The sequence below is a fragment of the Betta splendens genome, chromosome 9 (assembly GCF_900634795.4).
Source record: "Betta splendens chromosome 9, fBetSpl5.4, whole genome shotgun sequence".
In the NCBI taxonomy this organism is placed as follows: domain Eukaryota; kingdom Metazoa; phylum Chordata; class Actinopteri; order Anabantiformes; family Osphronemidae; genus Betta; species Betta splendens.
This window is the reverse complement of record NC_040889.2, coordinates 14912485-14925263: the sequence shown is the minus strand read 5'-3', so window position 1 is coordinate 14925263 and position 12779 is coordinate 14912485.

Genomic DNA, 12779 nt, shown 5'->3' with positions numbered 1-12779 from the left:
TATTTATCTTTATTATTTATTTTTTACCGCTGACCAATAGGGTGCTGACAATTTTACAGTCAATCTTCAAATGCGGTGGAGGGGTGTCTTCGAAAATGAATTTGAAATGAATCTGAGTGAGCTGTTTTATGAACTACCAGACAAAAGTTTGGACACTTCTCCTCCACTGCTCGGCGCTCATTTTTATCATTTTCAACATTGTGCATCCAAACTATAAAAGGGCACATATGGAAATAATTGTTCAACAAAACCCTGTGTTTGTTTTCCAGGAACACCTCTGCTTTAATGACTTCTTTGAACACAATTTGCATCATAAACAAGTCACCTGGAATAGTTTAATCCTGATAGATGTTGTGCTCGTTTACCATCTTGTTCACCACAGAGGGTAGAGCCAAAAATGTCCCCTTGGACTCGGTAGAGAAGGTTAAACACTTGTATTATCTAACTTTTGGGCTGAATGCGTGCGCTTCACAAGCTGCAGGATGCACAAACTGACTCCTGACCTTTGTGCTTGTTTGTCGAAGTTCCGTGTTAATGACGATGACTGCTGACAGTGTGTGTGCGCGTGTGTGTGTGTGTGTGTGTGTGCGTGCGTGTGTGCGTGCGTGCGTGTGTGTGTGCATGATTGTGTGCGTGTGTGTGTGTGTGCGTGGGTGTGTGTGTGTGTGTGTGTGTGTGTGTGCGCGTGCGTGCGTGTGTGTGTGTGTGCGTGTGTGTGTGCATGATTGTGTGCGTGCGTGGGTGTGTGTGTATGGTGTGTGTGTGTGTGTGTGTGTGTGTGTGCGCGCGCGTGCGTGTGTGTGTGCGTGCGTGTGTGTGTCTGAGGTGCAGGGGAGGCATAGGAATATATAGAGGCTCAGATGCTAACACAGTGAGGAGCAGGAACAATCTTGCAGCTCAGGAGGTCAGCGGATCGATGCGCAGGGATTACATGGTGCGATGTGGATGTCGATAGGTCAAGAGACATACTCACTAATGAAGCTGAGTTATGACTCATTCATGTGGCTCCTGGCCACACACGCTGCTATCTGTTATTACAGTACTTACCACTTCATTTTTCATTTAAAATTCCTTACTATACTTCCCATTACTTAATACTTTCTTTCTTTCTTTCTTTCTTTCTTTCTTTCTTTCTTTCTTTCTTTCTTTCTTTCTTTCTTTCTTTCTTTCTTTCTTTCTTTCTTTCTTTCTTTCTTTCTTCTCCTGTCTCCTGTCAGAATTAAACCCTCCTTCCTTCATGTTCTCCCACTCCATTGTCTCTGTTCTTACCCGCCTTTCGTCTTTTTCTTCCTCCCTCTGTCAGTGATCTCAAGTTGCTCGTAACCGAATCTCAGGGTTCTCCATTACCTCCCAGCTAATACCCACCTAATACCTCCTCCCACACACACACACACACACACACACACACACACACACACACACACACACACACACACACACACACACACACACACAGGCATGAGTATACAAAGAAGTGGACAGGATATTGCAGTAAAAGCACAAAAGCCTTCTTTTGCCATGTCTGTAAAAATATAGAGACCTACTGTATCGTCTCAATATCACGGATCCTAATTCAAGCTTGTCCCTGTGACAAGTGATGGATACCTGGCAGTTTTAAACCCATAACTCCATTCTCAATTTCTCTTTGGCTCCAGCAAAGTTCAGGGGAAGAGTCCTTAAGATCCATTTGTATCTCACTTTTCAGACCTGTGTTTTCTATGTACATGTGTGCGTCTCAAAAAGCTGAGACAATAAATAAAATGCGACGAGGGTTGAAGCTGTTTGACTTTGTTTTCAGAAAGTGCTCTGCGGAGATACAGTCATCTGTAATACTGGGCAAAATTGCAGCTTTTAGCACTGCTTTCGTAACCACTCTCTCTCTCCAGGCACTTTGTGCCCTAAAACCCTCTCTGTCATCAGCAAATGGTGAGTTTCTCTTGTTTCTGCCTTTCCACGCCGACACATTATAACGATCTGCTCATACAGTATAAACACCTGCCAAGACGGTGACAGAGTTGCTGAAATGTGGCTCCGTTTTTATAGTCGTGACTCCCGGGTGTGCGACCTATTAGTTCGTTATAAGCCATGTCTCTCTCTCTCTCTCTTGTGCGTATGTTAAACTTCAAGTTTGCGTCTCAAACTGTATATGTGTTAAAACCAGCAGTGTTAAACATAACAAGGACGAGCTGAGGGACAGAAAGAAGAAGGACATCACCGACTTGTAGTTCAGATCATTAAAGCAAACAACGCTCAGCCCACGTAGCACTTATGTGGAGTGAATATGTTTGACTTTAGAGCACAGGAAGAAGAAATGAAGCACTAACAGAGCAATAACAGAGTAATTGGTAACAAAGAAACGAGGGGGGCGGTGTTGCCATGGTTACAGGATAGTCCACCATCCTGATCCTCATCACCTGTCCTGTCTGAGAAACTACAGTGACTGGTTGAGGGCGGCTAAGTGGCCGAGAACAACTCCTGACTGTCAAGTTCCTCCTCTTCCAAACGCACAGTCGACGCGTACAGCAAGCGCCGCAGTGGTAACGCGTTTTAGCAACTTTTAGCCTGTTGCTCTGATTCACTGCTCTAATGTATTCTCCTTCCTGACACCGACAAAGCTGAACAAAAGCACAAACATGAAGTGCTGGTGGAGCACAGTAGCAAAAGAGTTAGATGTCTTCAGATCACAAGAATTCATGTCAGAAATGCACCTCCTGATAAGATTTAATAGAACGGGTTTAGTAGCTCCTTCTCCGTATTTAAATTCCTTTCCATAACACTGTCTTAAATATAAAAGCGCATGATAGTGAGTATGTGGAAAAACCCCATAAAAGCTATATTTGTAAAAGGGAATGTTTTGATTTGGTCGTCGTGATTTTGCCTGGTTCTCCTTCTCCTGTGCAGGCTTTCCGATCCCTCTTACATCTGTCGTAAATCACAAAGGCTGCCAAGTGAATAACATGAATCCAGGAAGTTCGTCTCCAGACCTTGAGACACTCTTCTCTTTGTGGCTTAATGCACAACTTAGTCCTGTGAGGGAAGCATTAACTCCTGCGAGCTCTCAGGAATCCCACTTATCCCACGGTTCAACACCTCGCTTTACTTTTACACTTGCAAAGGTAATGTGCTGTAGATAAAATGAATAGATCCGTCACGCTTGACTGGAGAAGGTCCATTTTCCAGAAGCTGTCGCGTATTACGGAACAGGAAGGGAGAAAATGGCACATCTGGTATGAAATCACTTGAATCACAAAATGACAATAAATACCTGGCCTTAATATCACCCAGGCCAAGGTGACACCACGGTAACCCCCAACATTCTGAAAGTTCTGGTTGATTCATCCAATGTGTGTGTGTGTGTGTGTGTGTGTGTGTGTGTGTGTGTGTGTGTGTGTGTGTGCGTGTGTGTGTGTGTGTGTGTCCACTGGAGCCCAAGCAGCCACTTAGGCCACTAGGACCAATGTGGGACAACGCACAATGGATGGCCGAGTTGATTTCCTATTATGTGCTGGAGGAAGGCTTTTGTCTGTGGGACTGCTGCTGTAAAGCATCGTAATGACAGGACTGTGCTGTTCTCAGAGCAGGAGTGCGCTGCAACATGAGGCCCAATTTCTTCGTCCTAAATTTGTTTGTGTTTCCACCCAGAACTGTTTTATCTTTGTGTCAACTCCTAATAGTGTCAACACATCAAGTGTGTGTGTGTGTGTGTGTGTGTGTGTGTGTGTGTGTGTGTGTGTGTGTGTGTGTGTGTGTGTGTGTGTGTGTGTGTGTGTGTGTGTGTGTGTGTGTCAGATGTTCCTGGTCTCTCTGGAATCTTTCCGTTTCTCAGATCTAACCACATTTTCTCATCTCCACCATCTCTCTCTCTCCTGCTCCCTCATCCTCCTCCCACTATCTCCCCCTCCCCTCCACTCCGACCGTTCCTATGGGGCTTCTCTGGGTGTATCTTTCCTGTTTTCCTCCCCCCCGTCCGATGCAATTTTCTCTTTATCAACATTTGATTTCCACCAAGTGAGCTGTCCTCTGCTGAGAGTGCAACAAGAGAGACAGGACCAGAGGGAAAAATGCAAAAAAATCTCACTTATCTCACTTCCTCCTGCTCTCTCTTTATCTCTTCCCAGCTTTCCTCTTTCTTTTTTCCTGACTCCTTCAACAATTCCAAATGTGGCTCCAATTTTTCCCATACGACCAAGAGCTTGAATCACTGTCCCAAAGCAGTGGTGAATTGACTGCCATCCCATCCTATCTTCCTTCATTACTGCGATTCTTCCCAAGGTGGCACTGGCTTTTTAATGGTTCAGTATCTTAAACACTGGCTATACAACTTAAAATTCACTGTAATTCACTGTAACTGTTTTGGATAATGGTTCCTTGGTTTCAGACCAGTGACCTGTGTGTTTCTAGATGATGTCTGTTGATGTCACTGGCAGGTTATATTTGGGCTAAAATAAGCTCACCAGCACTTCATGCAGTTCTAATTAACAAAGTAGGTGCATATGTTTTGGCATTTGCAGTTGTTTATTATTTTTCTTTGCAAATTAAATTTCCTAATTTGTTTGTGTTTTGTCTCCAGTTTTGCAGGAATCTCTCAGGACCATCAAATGGAACAACAAATGTTCCTATTACCCATGAGGGTTGTTTGTCTTAAATTCAAAAGTTCATTGAAAAAAAATGTGTGCAGTGGTCAAACCTAAGGGCCAACGTTCTTTATTCAGCTCTCATTGCCACATTTAAATAGTTTTAAATATAAGCCACCTCCACACACATGCAGGGCTTTAATGCTTTTTGGCCTCATTCTCCAAAAAAGGAAATATCCTACTCTCATTTTGGTCCCACGCCTAAAGACATCCATTGTGACAAATTCATAATTCAAAGTCCTTTTAATGATGTGATTAAAAAGTCATTTTGAGCTTCTTTGTAATCACCCACCCTCATGCACACATACACACACTAATACATATCACACACACATCTTTTCCCCTCTTATTCCTTCCCACCCTCTATATTTTGTCTGTGGAGTGAAATTGTCTAATTTGCTCCTAATGAAGGCTAACTCCTAATGAGGCCCCAGCCTCCTCTTCAGCCTTCACTAGCTTTTGCTCTCCTGAGCAGCATTGATCATTTGTTGCCCAGTTTATAGACTCAGATGAAACACAAATCGTTGCATTACAAGTCAGGATAAGGGGCAGGCACAGTGATGAGGCTGGAGTATGTTATTGTTAGATTTGACAGACAATGGTTTCAGTGCTGGATTTTTACATCATCGACTTCCTTCCTTTCATTAGTTTAGTTTTTTTGACCAGAAGTAAATGTTCACACAATTTACCAGCTCTTTAAATTGAAATAATCATTATGCTATGCTAATCTATGCTAAAATATGCTAAGCTACGCTAAGATATGTTAAGATGAGCGTGATGCATTCACCTTTCATGGTTTCAGTCTTGTCAGATGTTGCTCACAACAATGATTGCAAACTTATTTTCCAGCGTTTCCAGTTCAGTGTGAGTGTTTGCAGTGTATTGTGTGTGTGTGTGTGTGTGTGTGTGTGTGTGTGTGTGTGTGTGTGTGTCCCTTTTAATTTGATGAGCCATAAAATATGAATCCAAGCCCACAGTCAGTATATGTGTATCTCTATCGAGGGTGGCATCGTTCCTGGTGTATTTCTATCCTTATTTGTGTGTCTCCATGTGTGTCTGTGTTTGTTTATATGTGTGTACAGTATATCTGTTGAGACAGACAGATCTGTGGGCACAGTAGCTATTATGGAGCTGCCAGAGCCAGTGCGCTCCATTAATAAAACAGGCAGAGGCAGTCAGAGGTTGGTCCCTGGGTAGCTGGCCTGGCTTTTTCCGTGGCGAGTGCCTCCCTGCGTGTGTGTGTGTGTAGATCTGTCATTGAGGAGAGACCACAATGGTTTGGTTGGAATAATACGGTTGCAGCAACCCCCTGCTTGGAGCACCACCCTGCTGCCCCTGTGTGGTCCTGACTCATCGTGCGCACACAATCACATGCATTAACAGCTGGCCGTATGCCAGCTGCCCAGAGGTGTGTTTGTATCTAAAGGAAGGTTGTGGTTTGTCAGTGTGTGGTTCGGAAAGTCTGCGGAGGCAGGTACGCGCTAGGAGTGTTTTCATTGCGCGTGCGTGCGAGTCCGTGCGGGCAGAGTAGTCGTCTGTGTGAACGTGTGCTTCCTTTGTCGTACTGCTGAGAGGTTAAAATGGGCCGGAGCGGTGGAGAAACGAGGAAACAATCCATCCTGCCGGACGCAACACAATGGACGCACACATACGTATAAAAGACACACTGACACTGGAACTCACACCACAAGCCCGCTTCCTGCTTCTCACCCACACACACACACACACGCACGCACGCACGCACGCACGCACGCACACACACACACACACACATTTCCCCAAAGCCTGTCTTCCTAGAATGAACACACACACACACACACACACACACACACACACACACACACACACACACACACACACACACACACACACACACACACACACACACACACACACACATTTCCCCAAAGCCTGTCTTCCTAGAATGAACACACACACATACACACACTCACACACACACACACACACACACACACACACCTTAGATAACTCTGACTTTCACCCTCTCCTCTGCACCACAAAAAAGTAGCAACTTGTTCAACATAAGAGGTGAGAGCTGGACTGTGATGGAGCACAGCAAAACAACATCGTTAAAATGAATGGTCAGGCTGTCACTGCATCAATTATACTGACAGCCTCTCCCTCACACACACACACACACACACACACACACACACACACACACACACACACACACACACACACACACACACAGATCAAGCAGACTTTATTTCTCCTCCATCCAAATTCTATCACTCATCCACCATCTCCCCCAGCTCCCTGCAGACCTCCGTCTCTCTTTTATTTCATCCTCTGTGGCTCACTCATTATCTCTCTCAGGCAACAGTTCTGTCTCTCTGATCAATCCTTCCTGTCTTCTTCCTTTATCCAAATCTATCCTCCTCTCTCCCTCTCTCAATCTCTCCCTTTCTGTTTTCTCTCTGTGAATTTCTGACTTTGCCATTTGGACTTAGACATGACTAATCGCTATCACAGCTTATCAGACCACTGCTTTGGCAGCTCTGCTCCGGCCTGGATTGTCCTGTGTGTGCGTCCGTTTGAATTGGTTGGTGGGAAACAGACTCATTGATGGTTGGAGGACCGGTGCTGAATCTAAACAGGGGTTTTAGGGATGGAGGGCCTGGCGGCGCGTCACCTGGAGCCCGCTGTTGCTGCCCTTTCTCTCACGCTCTGTCTGGCTTGTAGCTTCTTGGCAGCTGAGCTTTCTCTGAAGTCTGCGTTAGTCGGCGCTGCGTGGCGATCGGGACGTGGCCGAATATTATGTGATTTCAGGACCAGATGTTGAGCATCCAAATAGAACTAATCAGAGATTTGGTTTTATGTGATGTTAACGTAACATTGCTGGATCTCTGTCATACATTAACATCAGCATCCAGATTTCATTGATCTGTGATGGAGTCTAACCCGTTGACTGTGCCTCCTCCTCCCATTATAACTACATGATGTTCTCTCTTTGCCTATCAATGAGGGTCCTAACAATGAGCCGCCATGCATGACACATGAAGTCATTATTTATAGGAAGACAGTATCAGTTGTACAGTCAATGGTCCTTTCACGTCTGCTTAGGATCCTTCCCTCGGTCCAAAGACATTCAGTTGAGGAAAACAACTGTTTCTTACTGTAAGTCTAAATGATGGAATTCACCACCGCTATTGGAAACAACATCTATATGTACATCAATACAGGTTTGTTTGTTTACTCAACCACCTGCTGCTGAAATTTTATTCAGTCGTGCAACACTGTGTTTTTTTACACTGGTATAAAATGTTGGAAATAAATGTTTGAATTGCTTATTTGTGGTGTTTTTTCTGCCTTTTTCCCAGTTGGTTAGGATTTATAGTGTTATTTAAAATCCTGTATTTCTTACAGTGAGTGCTACAGTAAAGGTTTTTGTCATCCATTGTTGATTTAGTTCAATGCCAGAGGCCAGAGTTATGAAATTATAAAGACTGCGAGGATGTCTAGCCTTTAATATGTAACAACATTATTATGTGATGTTTTATGAGGATACAATGTTTGATTGGCAGATGTGACAGGAAGCGTTTCAGAAGCGACATCAATCAGAAGCGTCCACCTGACTACACTAGGGCTTCAAGGTCGGTTGTCGGAGCAGGACAGGAGCATGAGCGAAGACCAACCAGACAACGAGGAAGTTTGTGTTCAGATCAGAGAAGAAACCTCCAGAACCTGATAGTTGGAGAACGTTTACGAGTGACTTGTTTGCTACTAAAACTAAGTATTGTAGCTGCACATGGAGGCTCAGAGGAATCAGGACAGACTGAACATTTGTCTCATACAGGATAATGGTTCATGAGCGGTGGACTGCATCGTTCATTGCTTCCCCTGTGACAGTTTTCCCGTGGCCCTTTTGAGCGATCTGTGGATCTCGGGCTCCTCCTAGGTCTAATTTTCCCATCATGCAGTTGGTTAACTGTGGAGCGATGCTTCCTCCTCTTCTTCCTGCCTTAGGCCCACGTGGCACCCGCATTAATACCTGATGGTACTGTACCCTGTGCTATTGCGGAGTTGCTCAGCGGTCACAGCTGAGTCATCTTTGCTTCTATCCATCACCAGTTGTGTCTTGCATCGTAGTCTGCGTAAAATAAACGCTTTTGCAGTCAGCTGATGAAACGAGAAGGCAAAAAGAACCAACTCAGGTGCTTTGCACAGGTAAGAGCGCTAAAAAGTAGGAAAGTGTTTTTTCACACTGTGTGTTCAATACGTTCCTGCACAACTAAGGATTTTCTCCCCTCTAACTTAATCTCTGATTGAAGCTTAGTCATAAATATTTGATTATAGAAAAATGCTTTCAGGTATGGACGCTCAGGTTGCTGACAGGAGCGCAGTCTGAAATATGATTTGCTTCTCTGGAGGCTGATCGATTGCAGTGGTTCTGTGAGGTGGTTTATGATCTCTGCAGCTCATGTCTGAGGACGACCCTCACAGCGTATTCGCCTTAATTAGCCTTTTCCATATCTAATACAGTTACTGCAGCACTGAAACTTCCACCATACTATCATTCACTCACACACTAGCGTCTATGAGCCTCCTTCTCTTCGTCCAGTAACAGCTGCAGCAGCACAATGTCCGATTGTGTGTGTACGTGCGTGTGTGTGTGTGTGGCGGTGACCTGATTGCTGGGATGGGGACGGGCTGTTTCCTGTGTTTATTTTCACGTCATTAACAGTGTGTGCGCAGGGGGGAAAGGCAGTTCCTAGCGCGGATCGCTTGGACACTCGGTTGACCGGGCAGCAAACATAAACCCCCTCTTACTGGGATTGGAAAAACAGGGCACGGGGGTTAATAAAATATTAGGCACGCTCCTCATTTAATTTACTGACTGCTCTTAATCAATGCTGAATTACCTCCAGAAATGTCCTCAATGAAAATGTCCCCTTTCAACTCGGCTGTTTACTTTGAGAATAACTCAAAGGGCTAAAATAAGAATGTAATTATGGACTTGCTTTTAGTTCTTGAAGGCATTTTATGACCTGGTACAGTGTAGAGTCAAGAAACAGTGAAGAAAGCCGCTGTAGCTTGAAATGAGTTATTACTGCGTTAATGATTTCACTACAGAAATTAGTGTGACCACAGGAAACAGCCTGAAGCTGGGTGATCTCTGGAGTATCGCCTCCACACAAAGCATTTTGGGCAAAGCCACAGGCCCAGTCTGACAGCTACAGCAGGAGACACGCAGTCACTGACATCATTATTTTGAATCAAAACAATATTTAAAAGGTGATTTATCATTTGACGCAGGTTATTATTTTTAGTTTCTAAATCAAGTTAGTTTTCTGTTTAAGTGACTTCCACAGTTGCCAACTTTAATAAGAAGAAACAAAATGTAAGTACAGTAATTGTATAACAGGAGTGGTTATAACCTGCTTTGTTTGTTGTTTGATGGTTAATGGTGATGCAGATGGTTTCTATTTCAAAAAGTCCTCTATGTAAAATCTTTACCTTTTTGATATATAATTTTTTACATGTTTTCTCCCTATAACACATGACATGAAATGACTTAATCCATCAAGCGGCACCTGGATCATCTGCAAATAATACACAGAGGACTCTCCTTGGACAAGGCTGGAATTATCACAGTGCAAGTGTGCTAAAAATCACTGGATAATTGGTGCCCACTCACACTGAGGGCGAGTCGTTGACAGTTATTACAGACAGAATCACAATCGAAGGGCTTTTTTGCTGAAAGCATAATTTTCTGTCTCTGTGTGTTAGGTAGGTTCGGTCAAGTAGCCCTGAAAGGATGAAAAAGGAGGGATTGCGTATTAAATGTCTAACCGTGACACTCATCATTTCACACCATAGGAAAGGTTGGATGAAATGTTATTGCTCATAATAAAAGCGCTTCTATGACTAGAGAACGACTAATCAGCCTTGTGCAGCTGCAGACGTCTCATTTTGTTTAGGTGAAAGACTCTCTTTCATTATTGTTGTATGCTGTCAGTGTCATTGAGCATAAATCCTTGGGGTATTGTATATTGTAGGTGTTTTAATTATTTAGCAAGTGCAGTGTATGGGTTCTGTATGACGGGATGAAAATGTGGATAAGACTCGCTCAGCACTACACGAGATCATCATCAGCTGCTTAGACCGACTCCTCAAAAATTTACTCATGACTAATTTATGAGATGTTCCAGGGCTGGTGGTGTGAATCTTTTTAAACCTGGTTATTAATATGGAGTGTATTTAAACATAAATGATGCCATGTTCACTCAGAAGTTCTACAAACCACCCAAGTTGGCCTCGGTGAGAAAGCTACACTTCAGCACATTTTGAATGAAAGTGTTTTGTTGTCTGAAAATGTACTTCCTTGAACAAGGATGAAAAAAGGGCTCATTCATTAAGTGGGTAAAACAGCGTTTTCCTGCAACATTTATGATTCAAATTCGTAAAACTAAACAACAAAGCAGACGTTTTTCTCATCCAATATAATAACAATGCCTAATAGATATAATAGAAATGAATCCTGAACTTGTCTGGTTCTGTTGGTACCACTTCATGTGTGTACAGATGGAGCTCGCTGTGCTGTCTGAAAACCCCTGCAGCAGAATGACAAAGCCACGTGCTACTACCCGTCCCCCTGTTTTGTCCATGAAGCTCATTGACCAAATGCCAGTATTTCATGCTGCTGCGCCGAATGGATTTCTCCTTTTCAGTTCAGCGGGACACGAACCCGGCCAGACATGAGCAAAGGATGAAGCATGAAAAAAGGAAAGGAAACAGCCAGAGGTATCATGTCCTGTGTTTGAATCCCATCACCTCTGGAAAGCGCAGGCCGACGCCATTGGAACACATTGGAAGTGTTGTGATTGGCTGTAGAGTAAAGGTCAAGGGTCACTGTCGTCTTCTCATGCTTTCTGCTTTCTTTTAACCCTCTCTTCATTCTCTTTAATCTGGTGTTCTGTCGAGTCGGCAAGTTCCTCACGTTTTGTCTTTTTTATATTAGCCTCCACGTCAGCGTGACTTTGTGGCCCGCGTCCTTTCCTTTCTCGCGTCCTTGTTCACTGCCTCCCTCCCTTCCCCTCCTAGTCGTCAGTCTTTACCTTCCTGTCATTGTTCAACACAGCTTCCGTGAATTCATCTTAAGGAAGTGTTGGTTTCCCAGCTTGATAACACCTCATCTGACCTCAACTGATTCGCTCCAGAAGATAGATCCTCTAATTATTTAATATTGGACAATATTGTATGTTGAGCCTGCTGCATGGCAAAATAATAAATAGTAATAATAATTATAAGGACACTTCAGTCATTATCTTTTGTCTAAGCAAGTACTGCATAACTCCATTAGTTTTGTGCAGAGAATTCTCTCGTGGGGAAAATGCGTGTACATAATTCCAGAGATTTGCAGACATGTGATTTTATTTCCAGAATGATGTATGACGTTCATAGAATCCACTTCCTTTGGTTCCATCATCATATCATCTGCTCTAATTCTGAGGACATGAGACAAGACTGCTAAAGTCCGTTACACGAGTGATGAGAATAGTTGGTGATAGTGAATGTGCAGCAGCAGCATTTCCCACACATTTTCAAACACATTGTATTGAAACACAATCCACGTATGGACCTGCCATTATATGTAGGCTCAAGAAGGTGACTGCATCTGACCAAGAAGTCAAACTCTGGAATTTCACTTTCTGAAAACACACGGGGGCAACTCTCTTAAACTGACTGCGCTTTATTCATCACTTGCAGCATTAAGAGGCATCAATACCTCATTGTTAGTTCTGTTCTGTTCTGTTCTAAAAATGATGATAATGTTCGAATAGTAATGGTGGGTTCATCATTTTATAAATAGTACATATAAACCAGAGGATTCAAAGGCTCAGTGTGTCATATTCTTTTCTGGGTCACTGACACTCAGACGTTCATTGTTCATCCTTTTGTTAGCACCAAAGTCATCAGGTTCATGTTCACTCTGGCTTGTTTAGTTTTTTTTTTTTTTAACTTTGTTACCTTGTGCCACATTAGCCACATTTACCGTTTTGGTGTTAGCCGTGTTAGCATGTTTGCCAGGTTAGCCATATTCATTCATGTTAGTCACATGTTAAATACAAGCTGTGCATTGTGTTTGTCATGCTTTTCTCAGTCTAGTCCTGTCACTGG